At 49.2% G+C, this 18,302-nt stretch overlaps 1 protein-coding gene across 5 annotated transcripts in view; it reads left to right on the forward strand.

The window, feature by feature from the left end:
• The window catches only part of CNIH3 (cornichon family AMPA receptor auxiliary protein 3), a 199,001-nt gene that overhangs the window by 4,874 nt on the left and 175,825 nt on the right, over positions 1 to 18,302 (forward strand). For 2 of the 5 annotated variants that reach the window (XM_078441030.2, XM_078441028.2), the window contains exon 2: positions 11,015 to 11,195. The exons of the other annotated variants lie outside the window; for them this stretch is intronic. The gene's annotated coding sequence lies outside the window, so the exon portion shown is untranslated. The remainder of the gene's footprint in view (positions 1 to 11,014; positions 11,196 to 18,302) is intronic. 5 annotated transcript variants of the gene reach the window in all.

An 18,302-nucleotide genomic window follows, 5' to 3' on the forward strand; every position in this document is an offset into this window, starting at 1 on the left:
AGCAAACTGCGTAATCTGCTTCCTTTTAGGGCGCCTGGGGGCTCCATCGGTTGAGCATCCGACTCAGGTCTTGAGATTGAGCCCTGCGACGGGCCCCGCGCCGAGCGTGAGTCTGCTTGAGCTTCTCTCTCCCTCTCTCTCTGCCCCTCCCCCACGCACACTTGCAATCTCTCTCTCTCTCACAAAAAAAGAAAAAAAATATGATTCTTTTAGTAAACAAGTCAACATATGTGCCTACATCATTTTTCCAGTAGGATAGAAAAGCCTAACCTTTTGTTCTGTTTTTTTAAAATTTATTTGTTAGCAATATGCATTTATTATATTAATAACATATTTATTTACCAATAAATTAATAACACTTAATAAATATAATAATACTCATTAATAAATACTGCCAGCGCGGAGCCCAATGTGGGGCTCGAACTCACAAATGGCGAGATCATAACCAAGAGTCGGACGCTTTACTGACTGAGCCACACAGGCTCCCCTAGAAAAGCCTAAACCTTTGGGTGGAAGGACTCCAGCGGTGGGAAGGCACTATTTTTTAAGTGTCGTTTGGATTTTGCTTTCTTTTGTGTGTGTGTTAATGTATGTTTTTAAGGTACTCATGTGTTTTAAAATACCCTCAAAAACCATCAAAATATTCACAACAATTTAGTCATAATGAAAACATGCCGGATAAAGCAGTGTTGTGCGTATTTAATTGACATGAAATCTATACATTCTTTACGTCTCCTTTTCATCACCTGTGTCTTCTGTGTGCCCAGACTGCTAACTGAACGTACACACCCCTTTCTCTCATTTGGTTAAATTCATCTGGGGAATAAAGGGCAAAAAGACACTCCTATTTATTAACTTTGAAAAGTAGCTAAATAATTCACGGCCCCTGGAGTCTGCATGGTAGACAGCAAGCCCTTTGGGCAGCATTCCTCATTCTCAGTGTCATATATGCTGTTTGTTCGCTTCTCTGGCATTATGATCATTAAAGAACAGTCCATGGTAAAACACAATTAATGGTTGTTAACAAGAGACAAGTTCTAATTAAGAGACGGTATGTTTTCAGAATGTACACACAGGGTCTAATGGCTAGACTTTTGTTAACATTTTTTAACGTTTATGTATTGTTGAGAGAGACAGAGACAGCAGGAGCAGGGCAGGGGCAGAGAGAGAGGGAGAGAGGGAATCCTAAACAGGCTCCATATGGCCAGCCAGCGCAGAGCCCAATGCAAGACTTGAACTCACAAAGCCGTGAGATCATGACCCGGCTGGAAACCAAGAGTCAGACCTTAATCGACTGAGCCCCCCAGGTGCCCCTAATGGCTACACTTTTAAAAATTAAAAATTTTAATGTTTTAATTCCCAGGACCTCTTCGGTTAATTATTATTTTGAAATTATTCTCTTTACTAATACTAAGCGTGTAGACAGATGTGAAACATTAAAATAGCGTCGATAATTTTAGAAAGTTGTTTGAAGGAGCCCAGGGATGCCAGTCATTAACGACGAGAGAGTGCAAGCAGCTCTCAGCTCCGATTTGGGGCGAGTGGAGTGTTAGTGTCCGAGTCCAGACTGGCAGTGCACGGACTTGCAGCCTCCTTATTTAGCGCGAGTAGGGTTTGCATCGTCGCCCGAAGGAGCAGCCTCTCTGTATACGTTTCTGAAACCTAAGGCTGTCCACTTTCCTGCTAGACCTCTGACCTCTTACCTCGGAATATCTTTCTCTCTCCCCAAATTATTGACAAATATTGTTTGGTGACAGATGGAAATAGCTAGAAATAGATGGGTTCGTAAAGTTTAGCCACAGAGTTTCAGCAACACTGTTTTATTTATTTATTTATTTATTTATTTATTTATTTATTTATTGTTTATTTTTGAGAGACACGGAGAGACAGAGCATGAGCAGGGGAGGGACAGAGAGAGAGACACACAGAATCGGAAGCAGGCTCCAGGCTCTGAGCTGGCAGCACAGATTCCGATACGGGACTCAAACCCATGAACCGTAAATAATAACCTGAGCCAAAGTTGGACGGTCAACCGACAGAGCCACCCAGTCGCCCCTTAACAACACTGTTCTTTTCCTTCGGTTTCCGAGGAGCCTCCCTTCTCGTTCTCTCTGTCCATGGCTTCTGTAGCGACAGGATAACACGAGGAGCCAACACCAAGCATTGTTTTGAGCGCTCTACACAAACTGTACTATTTTAATCTCATCGGCCTTGGGAGGCGTGTACGTTACGTGCATTTTACAGGTGATAGACCAAAGCACTTGGCAATTTGGGGCCATGTAGCTGGTGTTGGGGAGAGCTGGGCGCACAGGCTTCAGAGCTGTGTGCTCCCCCCCTACGCTCTTCAGAGATGCCTTGTATTAGTCAGAAAAGCATCCACTGTTGAGGTCTCTGGGGGTCAAGAGAAAAATGGAACAGTCCCATACATTCATTTTTTAACCTTGCCCTTTTTGTGTATATGAAACCTTGGCCTCTTCCCTTTGAAGCCGTCACTGTTTCATTAGCCTGATTAATAGATAAGTGAGCCTCTTGGGGCGGGCGGTAGAAGGTGGTCCTTCCTCCAGGAGCCACCACAGGGAGAGCTCATTTCTCCGAGAAGGCCTTGTCGACATGGCCTGTTGCCCAGAAGGGGAGCAAACTAAGCTAGGTGCAACCTGGAGATTTGCTTATCAAGTCAGTGGCCTTCACTGCCAAGTGGTGAGTGAGGGCCGGAAGGAAGGACTAGACCCGGAGGGCTTCCTGGGAGACACGCTGGGTCAGGAGGCCTCAGTCATCTTATTTTTGTAACCACTTGAGTCTTTTCTCGTGAAGCGTTTGTTTCCCGACTGTGAAAGCCCACACCACTCCAGGATCCCAGACTTGTTTTATACAAGAATTCCCAGTTGATGACTTCACACCGAGAGAGGCCGGACAGCACAGGCTTACTCTCTGGGCATAAGAGAGAAAGAGTTAGCTCAGGGAGGCTGTGGGAGCCTCCGTTAAGAGTCTTCTGTTCCAGGGAGGGCACCCGGGCTGCTAAGAGACCTTCCGACGACGGCATATCCCTCAGAGCGTACAGATCAATGACTACTCTTCTGTAAATATTTTCTATTTAACTGCTTCTCTGAGAGTAGACGTTTCCTGTGCTGCTCAGTGTGCAGATGTGGCGTGGGCCCCTCTGTTTCAGATACCCCGCTCGATAAGGAGGGAATGGCCAAGTTGACTTCCTGCGGTCCCTATAGCCTGAGGGTTCAGTGTTCATGGTTTCCATTGTCACTGCACGATATGATTTGATTATGTCGGGGCCGGGTGGAAGAGAGGAGTCATGGATAGCCCCAAAGCATAACACCTTGGCTGTGCAATAGCTTTAAAAAGCTATTTTTACAAATACAGTAAGCTATTATATTAAAAAAAATACAATCTTGTTATTATACAAGATTGTAAACGTACACAAAAGTGCAACAGTACAGGTGACCCTTGAACGACACAGCTTTCAACTGCGCAAGTCCGCTGAGGTACGGATTTTCTTCGATACGCTGAGCCCAGTCCTGTGAACGTATTTTCTTTCTTACGATTTTCTTAGCACTTTCTTTTCTCCAGCTTACTTTTTTGTGAGAATACACATGTATATAATGTATATAATGTATATAATGTATATAATGCATATAAAAATGCGTTAATTGCCTATTGACATATTGGCAAGGCTTCCAGTCAATGGTAGGCTATTAACAGCTAAGTTTTCAGGGAGTCAGAAGTTACGCGTGGATTTTTGGCTGCGGAGGGGAGTCAGTGCTTCTGCCCTCCACATTCAAGGGCCACCTGTGCAGCAATCCCCAGGTGCTTACTGTCCAGCAATACTGGCCACTAACTCATCTATTCTTGTTTTACTGTCCTCCCTTGTCGGTTATTACTGAAGCATATCTAAGGTATTATTTTATTTATAATGTACATATTTATACTTCAGTAGGTACCTCTAAATGATAAGAACTCTCCTTTTTCTTTAAATGTTTATTGATTTTGAGAGAGCGAGTTCATACTTATGTGTACACGAGCGGGAGTGGGGGGCCCAAGGGAGAGGGAGGGAGGGAGAGAGAGAGAGAGAGAGAGAGAGAGAGAGAGAGAGAGAGAGAGAAAATCCCGAGCAGGCTCCGCACTGTCAGCACAGAGCCCACTGTAGGGCTCAGTCCCACGAACCACGAGATCATGACCTGAGCCGAAATCAAGAGCTGGATGCTGAACCGACTGCACCCCCCCCCCACCGCAGGCTCCCCAAGACCTCGCTGCAACACCATCACGTCACCCAAACACCTGAACAACGTCTTCATTATCATCAAATATGCAGTTGATGGCCGAATTCTCACAAACACTGTCTTAACAGTTGCCTTGTGTGAAACAAGATCCAGTCAGGTCTCCACATTAAATTTGCTTGATAGATTTCTCAAGTCTCTTGCTTTTTTAGGAAACATGTTTATGAAAGCGTCCTAAATAGAGAAGAGCACATAAATCCTTAAGTGTGCAGCTCACTGGATTCTTTCCTGGGAGGCCCCTACCCCTGCCACGAAAGCAAACATTGCCCGACCTGAGCAGCGTCTTACCGTCGTTTTAATTTGCATTTTTCTGATGACTAATCATGTTGAGCCCTTTTAAGATAGTTGTTCTTTTTTTTGGGGGGGGGGGTTGTGCCATGGGATATTCTCTTTTATGAAGTGCCTTTTCAAGTCTTTTGCGTCTCCCTCCCTTTAACATTGTGTTTCCTCTTTCTCATTGATCTGTGGAATTCTTTATGGATTTTGAGTGTGAGTGTTTTGTTGGACCCACGTCCTGCAAATTCCTTCTCCCGCTGTGTGGTTTGCTTTCAGTCTCTTAATGGTGTCTCGAGCAGAAGTTCTTAATGAAATCCAATTCATCAATTGTTCCCCTTATGGTTCGTGCTTGTTGTGTCCTACTTCAGAAGTCATTCCCCGTCCTCAAGGGCACGGAGATACTCTTCTCAGATAGACTCTGCAAGCTTCAGAGGTATCCTTTACCTGCCCGGGATACGTCCACACTCCTAGACTTTTTGTTTTAAAGTTCATTTACTTATGTAACCTCTCCGCCCAACGTGGGGCTCGAACTCGTGACCCTGAGACCAACAGTCAGACGCTCTTACATCTGAGCCAGCCAGACGCCCCTAGAGTTTAGCTTTGTGACTGGTGTGAGGTAGGATCAAGGCTCATTTGTTTTTCCGTGTTTTCATCCGGAGGGTCCAAAGACCATGCCTTCCTCTCTGCCCCGTAGCGTGGTGCCGTCACCATGAATTAGAGACTGGCACACGTGTGCGTCTGTTTCTAAACCCTCTTGGTTCTCTTGGTCGGTTCACGTATCTTTGCGCTTTTGCTGGCCAAAGTTTGTGCTAGTACTGTACTGACTTAACTGCTGTAATCGTATGATAAGTCTTGCCATCTGACAGAGTAAATCTTTCAACTGTGTTTTTCTTCTTCAAGATTTCCTTGGTTCTCTTGGTCCTGTATTTCATAGAAAAAAAAAAAAAATGGAGTCATCCTGTCAGTTTCCGCCAAAAATCGCCAAGATTTTGACTGGAATCGAATACGATCCGTAGATCAATTTGGGAAAAGCGAATATGTTCACGGCATTGAACCTTTGTGCCCAGGAACACGGCATGCTGTCCCACTTATATAGGTCTTCTTTCGCTTTTCTTGGGAATGTCTCTGGATTCCCTGGGCAGGTTTTGCACCTCTTTTATCAGTAAGATTGATTCCTATGCGCCGGACGGGTGTTTTTGATGTTAATGTGAATGGGTATCATGTTTAAAATTTCATTTTCCTCTCCCTGTCCTAATGTTAAGATTGCGGACAGGTAGTTCATTGTCCAAGATAAGTTAAAAGTCCATATCAGAACTATTGTTTTAGTCTTGAATTTAGCATGTTTTTACAGCTTATACTCATTTTCCACTTACACATAATTTAACAATGCAACTGGGCTTTCGTTCTTCCAAAGGACCGGACTCAACCCTCCCTTTGGAAGACTCCAGAAATCTATTTAGATGAGGAGCGAGGGATTCTCCTGGGAAGAGCCCATCTTAAGGGAGTAGGAGCCAGGCTGGCCCCACTTGACCCTGTAACAAAGCCCCTCCCCGAGGGAGGGAGACCGTGTGTGTCTGTCACTCACTTGTCTCCTGGCCCAGATGACTCTGACTGCGGTGAGTCCTGGGAGGACGGCGTGAGAAGGGAGGGCTGTGGGGATAGACCGTCAAGAACATTCTAATGATAATTTCAGAAAACACTGGATGCCATCTCTCCTGCTCTGTCGGCCCCATTGGTAGCATGTTGCAGAAGGAGGGCACTGCCCCTGAGTTGGCAGCAGGATGCCCGCAGCTTGGGCTCCCTGTCTTAGGACTTAGCGAGGCTTCCCCAGGGCTGGGAGGGGCGGCCGTGGGAACAACAGCGAACATTTGCTGGGCCCTCACCGTGCGCTTCGTTCATTTAATCACTGCATTATTTTACCGCATTATTTTCGAGACGGAGGCACAGAGAGGCTAGGCAACTTGCCCGGGTCACACAGCTCCCACATGGCAAAGCCAGGATTCAACCAAGCAGCCAGGTACCAGAGCCCACGCTTTCCAAATTGTGCATTTGTTCTTGTGGTGGCAGCTCGTGGTGGGGGGGATGGGGGGGGGAGAGGGTGGGGCAGGGGGAGCAGGACAGAAGGAATAAAGTGGGGTCCTTGCAGAGCACTGGGCCAGCCAGCCGGCTGTACCCGCTCTTCAGCCCCTGTGAGGTATCCCTTGAGGCCTGTGAGAACTGTCTTGGGGAGGGGGCCGCTCTCGAGGGTTCTGGGGCCCGAGTTAGCCAGGAGGGCAGGAGAAGGGCAGCAGGTGAGGCAGTCGTGGTTTGCTGCTTAGATTCACAGCCTGAGAGACAGGGCAAGGTTTGTTCTTTAATTTTCTCCCCTTAAAACTTCCTCGGAGTGAGTGGAACCATGGGTTCTGGTCTGTTCTTTCTCGGAGGTGACAGGCACGTCTATATTTAGACCAATAGTCATGCTTCTGTGGCGGTGGCCCAGCGTGTGCCTCCAAGAACGGCCGCGCTGAAATCCTAACACGCGAATCTTCACGAGCAGATAAATCACCCATGTCGTGGGCTGGATGTGCACCCATCAGAGGGACCTGTCACCGATGGCGGCTCGAGGGCCGAAGATAACTGGCTGGGCAGGCAGCCCTGAGCTCACAGGAGCCGGCCACTCTGGCCTGGCCGCCTCTCGACCCCAACGCGCGAGGCCACGCAGACCACAGCCCCGTCCTGTCCGTCACCTCCCGCACGTTGAGTGTCACTGAGTCCCACTGATTCCACCCTTTTAACAGCTTCCAGTCTGTGACCACTCTTCCTTCTCTGTTGCTGCTGGGGGCTGACATCTGGGCATTTTCAGGCCCAGAGGGGACAGTGACCCACGTGCTCTGCTCTGTTCTCTTCTCGTGGCCTTCACTGCCACCCAAACTATCTTTGTAAGTCAAAACCCGTCATGTCACCTCCCTACTTAAAAATACCTCAACGGCTCCCGCCTCTCAGAGGATTGAAATCCAGCGCACGGGGACTGGTGTGCGAGGCTCTCTTAAGACCTGGCACGTGCCCCCCCTTCCAGGCTGCACTGGCCTGCGCCCCCACCCCATCCAGGCCTCACACCCCTCACTGCTTCACGTGGGGCTCCTCTGGAACCTGCGGTCTGTTCCCAGATGGGCTGCTTTGCCGTGATGCTCCCCGACAAGGGGCCTTCCCCGTCACCCCTCTGTCTCCTTTGCCCATTTGGCCACCTCTGACCTTTCCTGAGACTGTCCTCACATTCCCATCGAGCAGACAGCTGCACACGCTTCCATGAGCTTCTCTTGCACCACACTGGCTTGGGTAAATGTCCGTCTTCCCTGGCGGACTCTGGAGTCCCCCTTGCCTTATTCCCAGCGCACCATCGGCCCTTCGCAGGGATGGCCTCCTCTGCCCTCCTCCCTCATCCAACTGTCCGTCCGCTCGTTCAGCTGGCGCTCGTCCAGCACTGGCCGTGTGCAAGGCCCTGTTGTAGCGGCTAGTCCGTGAACAAGACACAGAATGCCCACGTCCACAGAGCTTGCATGCTAGTGAGGGGAGACAGGCAAGAAAGAAACACACAGGAAATAAATGAGGGGGTGTGAAGCGCCAGGCAGGGAATCAGGGTAGGGTCACGGGACAGAATGCAGGGTGGGGGATGCTTGGAGTTGGAGGGCTGGGGAGGGCCCCTCTGAGGGGCTCCCCGGAGGCCGAGACCTCTGTGAGCCACCTTCGTGAAGATCAGGGTTGGGAGCATTCCAGGCCGAGGCAACAGATAACACAAAGCCTCGGGGTGACAACAAGGTGACTTAGAATGAGCCCTGGTTACCTGAAGCCAGGCCGGTCATAGGGTGCGGTGAAGAAAATGCCTCTGAGAGATAGAAGTGGAGAGAGAGAGAGAGAGAGAGAGCGAGAGCGGGGTTGGGGGTTGGGGGGTGGGAGAGCAGAGGTGGGGAGAGAGAGAGTCGGGGGGAGAGAGAGAGCAGGGGTGGGTGGAGAGAGTGGAGGGGAGAGAGAGAGAGAGAGATCGCAGGGGGGCGGGGAGCGGGTAAAGCTGGTTTTGGAGTCAAAGGTGGCTCATTCTTTGAGCAGGAGCAAGCTGGACACTGACCAGCAGTGGCCGAACGGCGTTCACACCCGACGCAGGAGCACTAGGTGCCGAGTCTCCCCTGCCCAACCCCACGTCCCCCGCGTCATGAGGGCCTGTGGGTAGGAGCTGCTCACTGAGAACTCGCTTGGCTTTCTACTCTTCTTGGAGCCTTTGTTTCGCCCGAGGCACACGGTTCATACAACCACAGGAATGTGAAATGCTGCTGTTGTTAACCTGTGCGGCAGGAGGCCCTGAGCTCACCCCTGTCACTGTCCTGCAGCCTCGTGTGTTCTAACCCCCTTCCCGTACACGCAGCGTGCGAGATCCCATGTGTGCCCGCTCATGCATGTGCGGGGCCGTGGCCGAGGGTTATGTAACGAGAGCCTCTCTGAGCACACTTGGCCCCTGCGGACGGCCCCGGTGTGGCAACCACGGGTCTCACCACAGGTAGGCTGAGCGTGAACTTGAAAAGCAGGAGTCGCGGCTCCAAACAGCCTGTCGGCCCGCTTTGTTTTCTGACTCAAAATGTTCCCTTGAGACACTGGGTTTAGGTTCAAAAAAGACCCACGCTCGTTCCGTCCCCCAGAGAGGTGCTCCCCACCGCACGACTCTCCACCCCACGACTGGAGATCGCAGTCCGTCCTCCCCTGCGGGTGGGTGGCTCTCTTACCCGAAAAAGCGTTCACATCCCTGTGTCTGATTAACCAAGCAGCCTGGCCACACCAAGGCCACGTCTACACAGTGTGATAGACCCTGCTACAGCACAGTGATCTATTTTGGTGGGTTTTCTCCTATTAATTATGTTCCCCGTTCTTGTGGGAAGTGACCATCTAGAAAATGTATTGAACTCTGCAGTGTGGTCATTTAGTATTGAAAGGAATCTGGGCCTCTAAACTTTTCAGGCAAGGTGACCGTGACTGACATTCGTGATGGCCAGGTGTCTTGCCCAGGTGTCCTGGCGAGACCTGATAGTCATACGTTCCTGACTTTGAGGGCAGTTCTGTTCCCAGTGACTTCCTTTAGTCATCGAAGGTAGGGCTGGCAAAGTAGTGACCTGAGATTGTCCTTTTTTTTTTTTTTTTTTAAGTTTATGTATTTATTTTGAGAGAGAGAGAGAGGGGAAGAGCCAGCACAAGTGGGGGAGGGGCAGAGAGAGAGAGAGCGAGAGAGAGGAAGAGAATCCCAAGCAGGCTCTGTGCTGTCAGCAGAGCCCAACATGGGGCTCGAACTCATGAACCATGAGGTCATGACCTGAGCCAAAACCAAGAGTTGGACGCTCAACCGACTGAGCCACCCAGGCACCCCCTGTTTTTTTTTTAAAGCTAACAGTCCTTATTTATTTATTTATTTATTTAAACACACTTTTTTAATGTTTATTTATTTTTGAGAGAGAGAGAGAGAGACAGAGCTCGAGCAGGGGAGGGACGGAGAGAGACAGAACGTGAACACTACATTATTCGGAGAAATAAATTGCAAGTAAGCACCTCCCAAAACACACCACCCTCACGGCTTCCTGAACAAAAGGTGCCATGCTTTACGTATCCAGGACGCAAACGGCCCCTTGGACGGGCTCATTTCTACTTGTGAACTTTTCTCTGGTCTCTACTTCTAGCTTTCTTCAACCCCACCAAGATTTCTTCTGTGAAGCCAGGAGGCTCCATACAGGTTATAAATAATTTGGCTATATTGTGCTGAGCATAATTGAAATGTCATGAGCCATCTAGAGAGCAGGGGAACCAGTTCTCGCTTGCTTCTATTGGCTTAGTCAGTTTACTCCTCTGGTGCCTGTCACGGAAGTTTGGGCTGGGAGACCTGGTGAGGAATGTTTCCTCCTCCGGGGTTTCGACGGGCCCAGCTCTTTGTCATGGCCTCAGAAGCTGCGTGGCTACGGGTAAGGTAGGCTGCCCTTCTGGAGGGATAATTATGGTCCGTGACCTCTGAGCTTTTAGCTTGACCTTACCCTGCACCCAAACTCTGCGCCCAAACTCAGGTGTGACTCAGGAAATCATCTGTTTTTGTGCGTTCACATTGATGATTTCCTTCCCCCTTTTATGGAAGGGGATCAGCCTCGGGTACCGGTGAGGAGACGAGATTCTGAATCAGGCCTTTTGCCTGGCCGGTTGCAGGGCTTGGAGGAGTGTCTGTGCAGGGAGGTTTAAGTGGAGGGAGGAGTCATGGTCATTAGGGTACCGTATGCCTGGAAAACCAAGCACGGCCGCCCACCTCCTCTCTGACTCACCCTCGCAAAACGTGATTAAACTGGAGGGGCGTGTGGCAAGCAGGTATTTGATTCAGCGAAGTGGGCAGGGCCTGAATTCCATCCTTTACCACCCTCAACACCCCATGGTTTGTTTGTTTTTTTTTTTTTCAGAGACCTAGAAGCTTGGGGATCTCGTGAGACACTGACCTGTGGCATCTGTCTTGGCCTTAGTGTAACCCTGTCACGAGTGGCCTCATGAAGGAGACTAGACTATTCATGGGCTTGGGAGGCTCGTTCACTTACCAGGAATCCAGTGGGTCCAGGATGATCCAGGAGGGGAGGCTTCCTTGAGGTAGGCAAACCCAGAGCAAATTAGGGTGGTGCTCGACGGCCCCTTCCCTTGGCTCTGTCTGTCCCTCCTCAGGGACGGTGTTCCCTCTGAAATGATCACGGGAGTAGTCTGGTTAGCATTATGAGAGATTTTTTCAATTCCGTACCTCTGATATCATGTGTAATAGGAGAATGGAGAACAAAACACCTCCACGGCCAGACCAGTGTTGGCCACATCAAAGCAACGATTATTGTACCAGTCGTGGTACATTAACGTGGATCCCACTCTAAACGTTGCTCTGTCCTTTCTTGTTTTTAAATGAATCATTTGGCTTGAATATGACGCTTGAGACATCGAGCATAAAATGCATGGTCGCATTTGAATATGAATACTACCTATGTGTTAACGATAATTGCCGCTTTTATTACGGGTATGGCAACAGGTGTATTATTTTAAATTACACACGTGACATGTAAGGTGTAGGGTGACTTAGATAGTTACTGTTGCTTCACGTGGCCTGTGTGGGACGGACCAGTTTAGACGATGAGGCCATTCCAATCACAGAAAAAGGTCACCTTCATCCGCCTGTCAGAATGCGTGGAGATCACGAATCTGGAGTCCTATTTAGACGTCAGTGATGTGGTACAGGGAGTGTCGAGCTCTCCCCTTACCCCCACCCCCTCCCACAAGCTTGGCATCCTTATAGGTGGTAAAGTTTCACCCGTGAGAAGCCCCAGTGGGCAGTGGGTCTGGACCCGAGGCCAGAAGCGGGGTGTGGTCCAGGGACCTCTTCCTTTTGGACACTCTACAGATGTGCTGTTTGCCTGGAGCCACGGTCGTCGTGCCCCCCACCCCCACCCCGACCTCCTTGTTGTAATGGGCTGGCTCTGGTCACCCCGGAATCGCCCTGGGCGCTGCCCGCGAGCTGAGCCCCCCAAGCCTGCTGGACAGGGCCAGGCCCGGCTGGACGCGACTCTGCGTGCAGAACTTTACCCGTGCAGGAGGGGTGGCCGAGCCCGCCTCTGTGTGCCCCGCGGTGCTCACCTCTCCACTGGCCTCTGGCTGGGGAAGGGAGACGGCCCAGGCCATCCTCACGCTTCCCCAGAGAACCCGGCCGCGCTCGCATGGCTTCTCCAAGGATCAGAGGCTACCCAGTGAAGGGGAATCTGTGGCCTGAGAATTTAAGGGGTTTGCAGCTCCCCTTACTCCCCCCACCCAACGCCGTAGTAGACAAAATTCTCACCAAAGGGCCGAACACTGCCAGGGGGGTCTTGCCACCCTTCCTGGCACTCCCCTGCCCCGGTCTCTGGGAGCATTGTTGGTGGCTCTGACACCTGGTGGCCATCCCAGGAACTGCTCCCGGGGAAGGGCCCACCCCCCTCCCCCACCCGCCTAACCCCAGCCCTTCCTAGTAATTTTAATGTAGGATGTACTTTATAAGTGAGTTATTGTTAATCAAATTGTTTATAAGTTACATTCTTGCAAATACATTCAACAGAAGGTATCTGGACAGAATATGTACGTACTGAGGCACCAACCAGCCCCGTATAGGGCCTGCCGGCAGGTGCGGGGGTGGAAAGGGGAAAGAGAGGCTTTTTTAATCTTATAGCTTTAGTTCCCTCTGAGATCTGTTGTGCACAGAAGGGGTGAATTACTTCACATTGTAGCTGAAGTACCAGCTAAGGCAGGATGCCCAGAAGCGCAGGATGTTCCCTCCGGGGCTCCTGCCCCCCTTGCTCTGCATTCAGGCACCTTTAGTCCCTTCATGCGTTTTGAGGGAGCACCGTGCGCCTGGCACTCACTCACCGGCCCGCTGCTGAGGGGAGGCTGGTCCTGCAGCTTGTGGCAGCTCCTTGGGGCACAGGAGGGAAGGCAGCAGCCCCTGCCAGGCTGCCCCCCTCCGAGGGGCTCCAGGTGGAGAGCCAAGCCCGCGCTCAGGTCCCTGCCGCCTCGCAGGTGTGAGGCCCCAGGAGCACCTTTCACCGGGCGAGCGAGGCAGATTCTCCCAGGTTCCAACTCGGAGCAGGGCTCGGGTGGGGGTGGCCTGCGTCCGGCAGGAGAGCCGGGTCTGATGAAAGCGGCCACCTTCTCTGTGCTTCTCGCTGTCCGATACCCGTGTTTCCTGCCCCTGCTTGACCGTGCCCTTCACTCAGCTCACCATGAACCCGTCACCTGTCTCTCCGCCTTGCATTTTCATGCCCCTCTTCCCTCTTACCATCCCCCGCCCCCCCGCCGGCCTCGGTAAACAGAAGATATTTCTGGGGCGCCTGGGTGGTTTAGTCGGCTGAGCGTCCGACTTTGGCTCCAGTCGTGATCTTGCGGTTCGTGAGTTCAAGAACCCTGGGCAGCTAAGCAGCCTTGGGGAACGTGCAAGATGTTCAGAGTCCCCTTTGCCGAGTTCGGTCCTCGTGGGGAGAGGTCCCTGGAGGGTGGGACCTGAACACAGCAGTGAACTCCTTTGCAGCCGTTGGTCTTTAAGAAAGGTTGTTGGTCTTTAAACCCAGGCGTTTCAGCTCCGGACATCAGCCCTTTTGTGCCCTCGAGGGTCAGGACAGCACACGTGTTATCCCGGGATCGGTTCCTGCATCCAGTGTCTTTCCGGCTCCAGGCAGCCGGGCGCCTGACCTGCCGGCCATCGCCCTCTCCCTGCTCGGGGCAGCTCCGTCCTTACCTCCCGGAACAGTCAGAGCACCTCCCTTTGCCCTTTCCCTGTCCCACGGCTGCTGACCACATTCCAGGTCTGTAGCAGCCACCATGTCAGCCGAGGACGGGAGCCACACGCCGAGGACCACGGCAGAAGGCTGACCCTGGATGACCTCACGGACCTGCCAACACAGCCCGCGACTACGAACTTCTAGTCTCCAGGAAGCGAAGGTCAAGCTCGTGTGTCCGTGTTACCCGAAGCCAGACTTACAGATGGGGACCCTCAGTGGCACCCACCCGTTTTCCTGTTCTCACCCAGACCGCGGCACAGGGCCACTGCTCTCATAAAAAACAGAAATCACACAACTCGGATCTCTGGTAGGACTCTGCGCACAGGAAAATGGATCTGTTGGTGCCGTCGTTCTTGGAATCACTGAATTTTGAGTGTTGTTGCCGTGGAGGTGGGGTGGGTGGGGTGGAGCTGGGCTTCCATAAATGCACAGAAGGATCTTTGTTTAAATGTTCAATTTATTTTTGAGAGGGCGTGCACGGGGGAAGGGCAGAGAGAGAGGGAGACACAGAATCCGAAGCAGGCTCCAGGCTCTGGGCTGTCTGCACAGAGCCCGATGTGGGGCTTGAACTCACGAACAACAAGATCATGACCTGAGCTGAAGTCGGATGTTTCACCGACTGAGCCACCCAGGGGCCCCCATCACTGTACGTTTTAAACAAAAGATGTGTAATACAGACTTACCTCTGAGTCATTATATGTTTTGGAGAGTAGATGTTTTCATAGCCAGTACGACTCTTACCCCTTTCCTTCCGTGGGGAGATCATCATGCCAGTGTTCCACGGAACAATATCCGCACAGAAGGGGCTCCTGCTGTCCTGGTCCCATGTCCAACTCGAGACCACAAGTAAAAGAGATGTCACGAATTCACGTATATGTCTGGTTTTGACCGTATACTTTTCCTCGCACGTATGTGCCTTCCAGAGTAACCATATAAATCATTTCTTCTTTCGGTTTTCATAGTTTTTAATTTTTAAAACATTTCTCAAGATTTTAGTGAACATACCATAAAATTCACCCACTTACGTGTACAGGTCAGTGGTTTTTGGTACATTCACGGAGCTGTGCACCAGCACTGCTCTCTTAAATTTAGAACATTCAACCCAGAAGAAACTGTGTTTTGCCAGTTAATAGTCATTCCCTGTTTTCCTCCTCCCCTGGTGGCTCTTACCCACTAATAATCCACGTTTGGTCTCTCTTATTTACTTACTCTGGACATCCCATGTCAATGAAATCATATCGTATGTGGTCCTTTGGGACTGGCTTCTTTTACTCCGTGTGGTGTTTTCAAGGTTCATCGTGTCGTAGTGTGGATCCATACTTCACCCCCTTTGTCTTTTCGAATAGTCTTTATTTTGTAGAGCAGTTTTAGGTTCACAGCAAAATTGAGTGGTAAGTACAGAGAGTTCTGGTGCAGCCCTTACCCCACACAGGCACAGCACCCCACACCGGATGGTGCATTCGTTCCGATCTGTCCACCCGTGTTGACACGTTATCGCCCATCGACAGCATCCCTAAGATTTGCTCCTGATGCTCTACGTTCTATGTTGTTTTTTTTCTTTTTCTTTTTTTTACTTGAGTGTAGTTGACACACAATGTTCATTCTCTGGGTCTTAACAGATTATATTGACATGTATCCACCGTTACAGTATCATTCAGAATGGTTCCATGTCACAGACTTTGAGTCTGGAGTTCTCTCTTGTCCAGCAAGGGAGAAGATGCAGAATTGAATATGAGAGAGGCTAATGACCGGGAGGAGACAAGAGCTCCGAGTAAGGGTCCTTGCTCTGTATTTAGTAGGATCAGAAGGCTTACAAACAATGGTGATGGACATGCAGAAAGAGACAATAAAACTGTGCACATTAACTCGCGTGTGAGAGAAAGGGGGTTACGAAGATATGTGGTGTCAGGGGTTTGGCTCAATACAAAACAAAATCCCGACGCAGGGCAGATGGCTGTTTATGGCAGGCACGAGGCATGTCTGTTTATCTTAACTTGTCTAGGGGATAAGACGGACTGAGCATGCTACCTCAGGGTCAACAAGGCACCTTTATTTTGATAACTAGCTCAGATCTGGGCAATTTCACCCTGCTGTGCAGTCTGTAGCCCTGTTTACCTGTTTACCTATTGTGGACCTTGCATTCTATGGAAGCAGCTTTCTGATCTTGTACTATGCTGGGGGCACTTTTGCTCTGTTTACCTAATCCTAGGTGCTTTAGTCCTAAACCCTGTTAACCCATTGGTGCAAACTCAGGGAATTGCTAAACTTATTCCCCATAGTTCCACGGCCCTAAAAATCCCCTGTGCTCTGCTTATCTTTGTAAAGAGCTGCCCAACTGTTTTACAAGGTGGTCGGACCATCTTATGTTTCCACCAACGTGTGGGACTTCCAGTTTCTCTCTCTGTCACCTTCCCAGCACTTCGGATGGTCAGTCTTTTCAGTTTTAGCCATTTCGATAGGTGCGAGGTGGGCTCTTGCTGTGGCTTTGGTGTGCATTCCCCTGATGAGTCCTTCTGTTTGCTTGTTTTCTGTGTGTTTTCTTTGAGGAAGTACCTGTTCAAATTCTTTGCCCATTTAAAAGATTGTGTTGTTGGGGCGCCTGGGTGGCCAGTCGGTTAAGCGTCTGACTCTTGGTTTTGGTTCAAGTCATGATCTCACTGTTTGTGAGTTTGAGCCCTGAGTCGGGCTCAGAGCTTGCTTGGGATTCTCTCTCTCCCTCTCTCTCTCTGCCCTTCCTCTCGCTCTCATTCTCTCTCTGTCTCTCAAACTAAATAAACTTTAAAAATGTGTTGTTTTCTTGTTATTAGTATTTCAGAGTTTTTTTATGTAGTGCGAATACAAATCCTTTATCAGATACACGTTTTAAAGGTTTTCTCTCAGTTTACAAGTCATCTTCATTCTCTTAGGAGCTAAATTTAAGATTTTGGCTAAGTGCACTTTATCAATTTTTCTTTTGTGGGGTCACGTTTTTGGTGTTCTAAGTAATCTTTGCCTGCCTCCAAATCACACGATTTTTCGCCAACATTTTTTTCTAGAAGTTGTACCATTTTTGGTTGTGCATTTAGACCTATCACTCCATGTTGCATATGGCGCCAGGTATGAACTGGAGGTCATTGTGTTTGTGTGTGGGTACCAGTCATTCCAGCCCTGCCCTTTCTCCACTGACTACTTTGGCAGCTTTGTCAAAAAGTAGTTGTCCATATATATGTAGGTCTATTTCCGGGTTCCCTGTTGTGTCCCCTTCATCTGTTTGCTTATTTACGCCAAATCACACTTTTCAATTCTTGTAGCCTTTATACAAATCTTGAAGTCAGGTAGTTTGAGTTCTCCAACTTTATTTTGTGTTGTAGCGATTTTGGCTATTCTAAGCTCTTCACGTTTTCATTTAAATGTTAAAATCACCTTGCTAATTTCTGCAAGATCCACCTGGGATCTTCGCTGGCATTGCACTGAATCTATAGAACAATTTGGGGAGAGTCAACGTCTTAGCAATATTGATTTCTCAGATTCGAGGAAAATGTATATTTCTTCACCCTTTAAAAAGCTCTTCTTTAATTTTCTTTAGCAATGTTTTGTAGTTTTCAGCGTAGCTGTTTGTATACCTTTTGCCATATTTATCCTAATTTTTTTTTGTTTTGATGCTGTTATAAATAGTATTATTTTGAAAAATTTCAGTTTCTGATTTTGTGTTGTGAGTATACAGAAATACAATTGACCTGTTATATTGATCTTATGTTCTTATTAAACTTACTAAACTCACTAGTTCTGGTAGCTTTTTTGTAGATTCCATCACATTTTCTACTTGGATGATGATATTGTTTGGGGCTAAGGGCAACTTTATGTTTTCCTTTCCAACCTCGATGCCTTTTATTTCTTTTTCTTGCTTGATTGCACTGGCTAGAGCCTCTAGTACACTGTTGAACAGAAGTAATGAGAATGGATGTCCTCATGTTGTTCCTGATCTTGGGGGGAAGTATTCAGTTCTTCACCACTAACTATGATGTTAGCTATAGACTTTTCAAAGAAATTTGTTTCAATGTTTATTAATTTTTGAGAGACAGAGACAGAGTGTGAGTAGGAAAGGGGCAGAGGGAGGGAGACACAGAATCTGAAGCAGGCTCTAGGCTCTGAGCTGTCAGCGTGGGGCTTGAACTCACGAACTATGAGATCATGACCTGAGCCAAAGTAGGATGCTTAACTCACTGAGCCACCCAGGTGCCCCAGCTACAGGCTTTTCATAATGCTCTTTATCAGGTTGAAGAAGTTTCCTTCTATTCCTAGTTTGTTGAGTCTTTTTGTCATGAAAAAATGTCGCATTTTATCAAATGCTTTTTCTGCATTAGAGATGATCACAGGGTGTTTCTTATGAATTTGTTAATAGAATGACTGACATTCTTTTTCAAATGTTAAACTG

This window comes from Panthera onca, chromosome F1 (genome assembly GCF_046562875.1).
Source record: "Panthera onca isolate mPanOnc1 chromosome F1, mPanOnc1 haplotype 2, whole genome shotgun sequence".
Lineage (NCBI taxonomy): Eukaryota > Metazoa > Chordata > Mammalia > Carnivora > Felidae > Panthera > Panthera onca.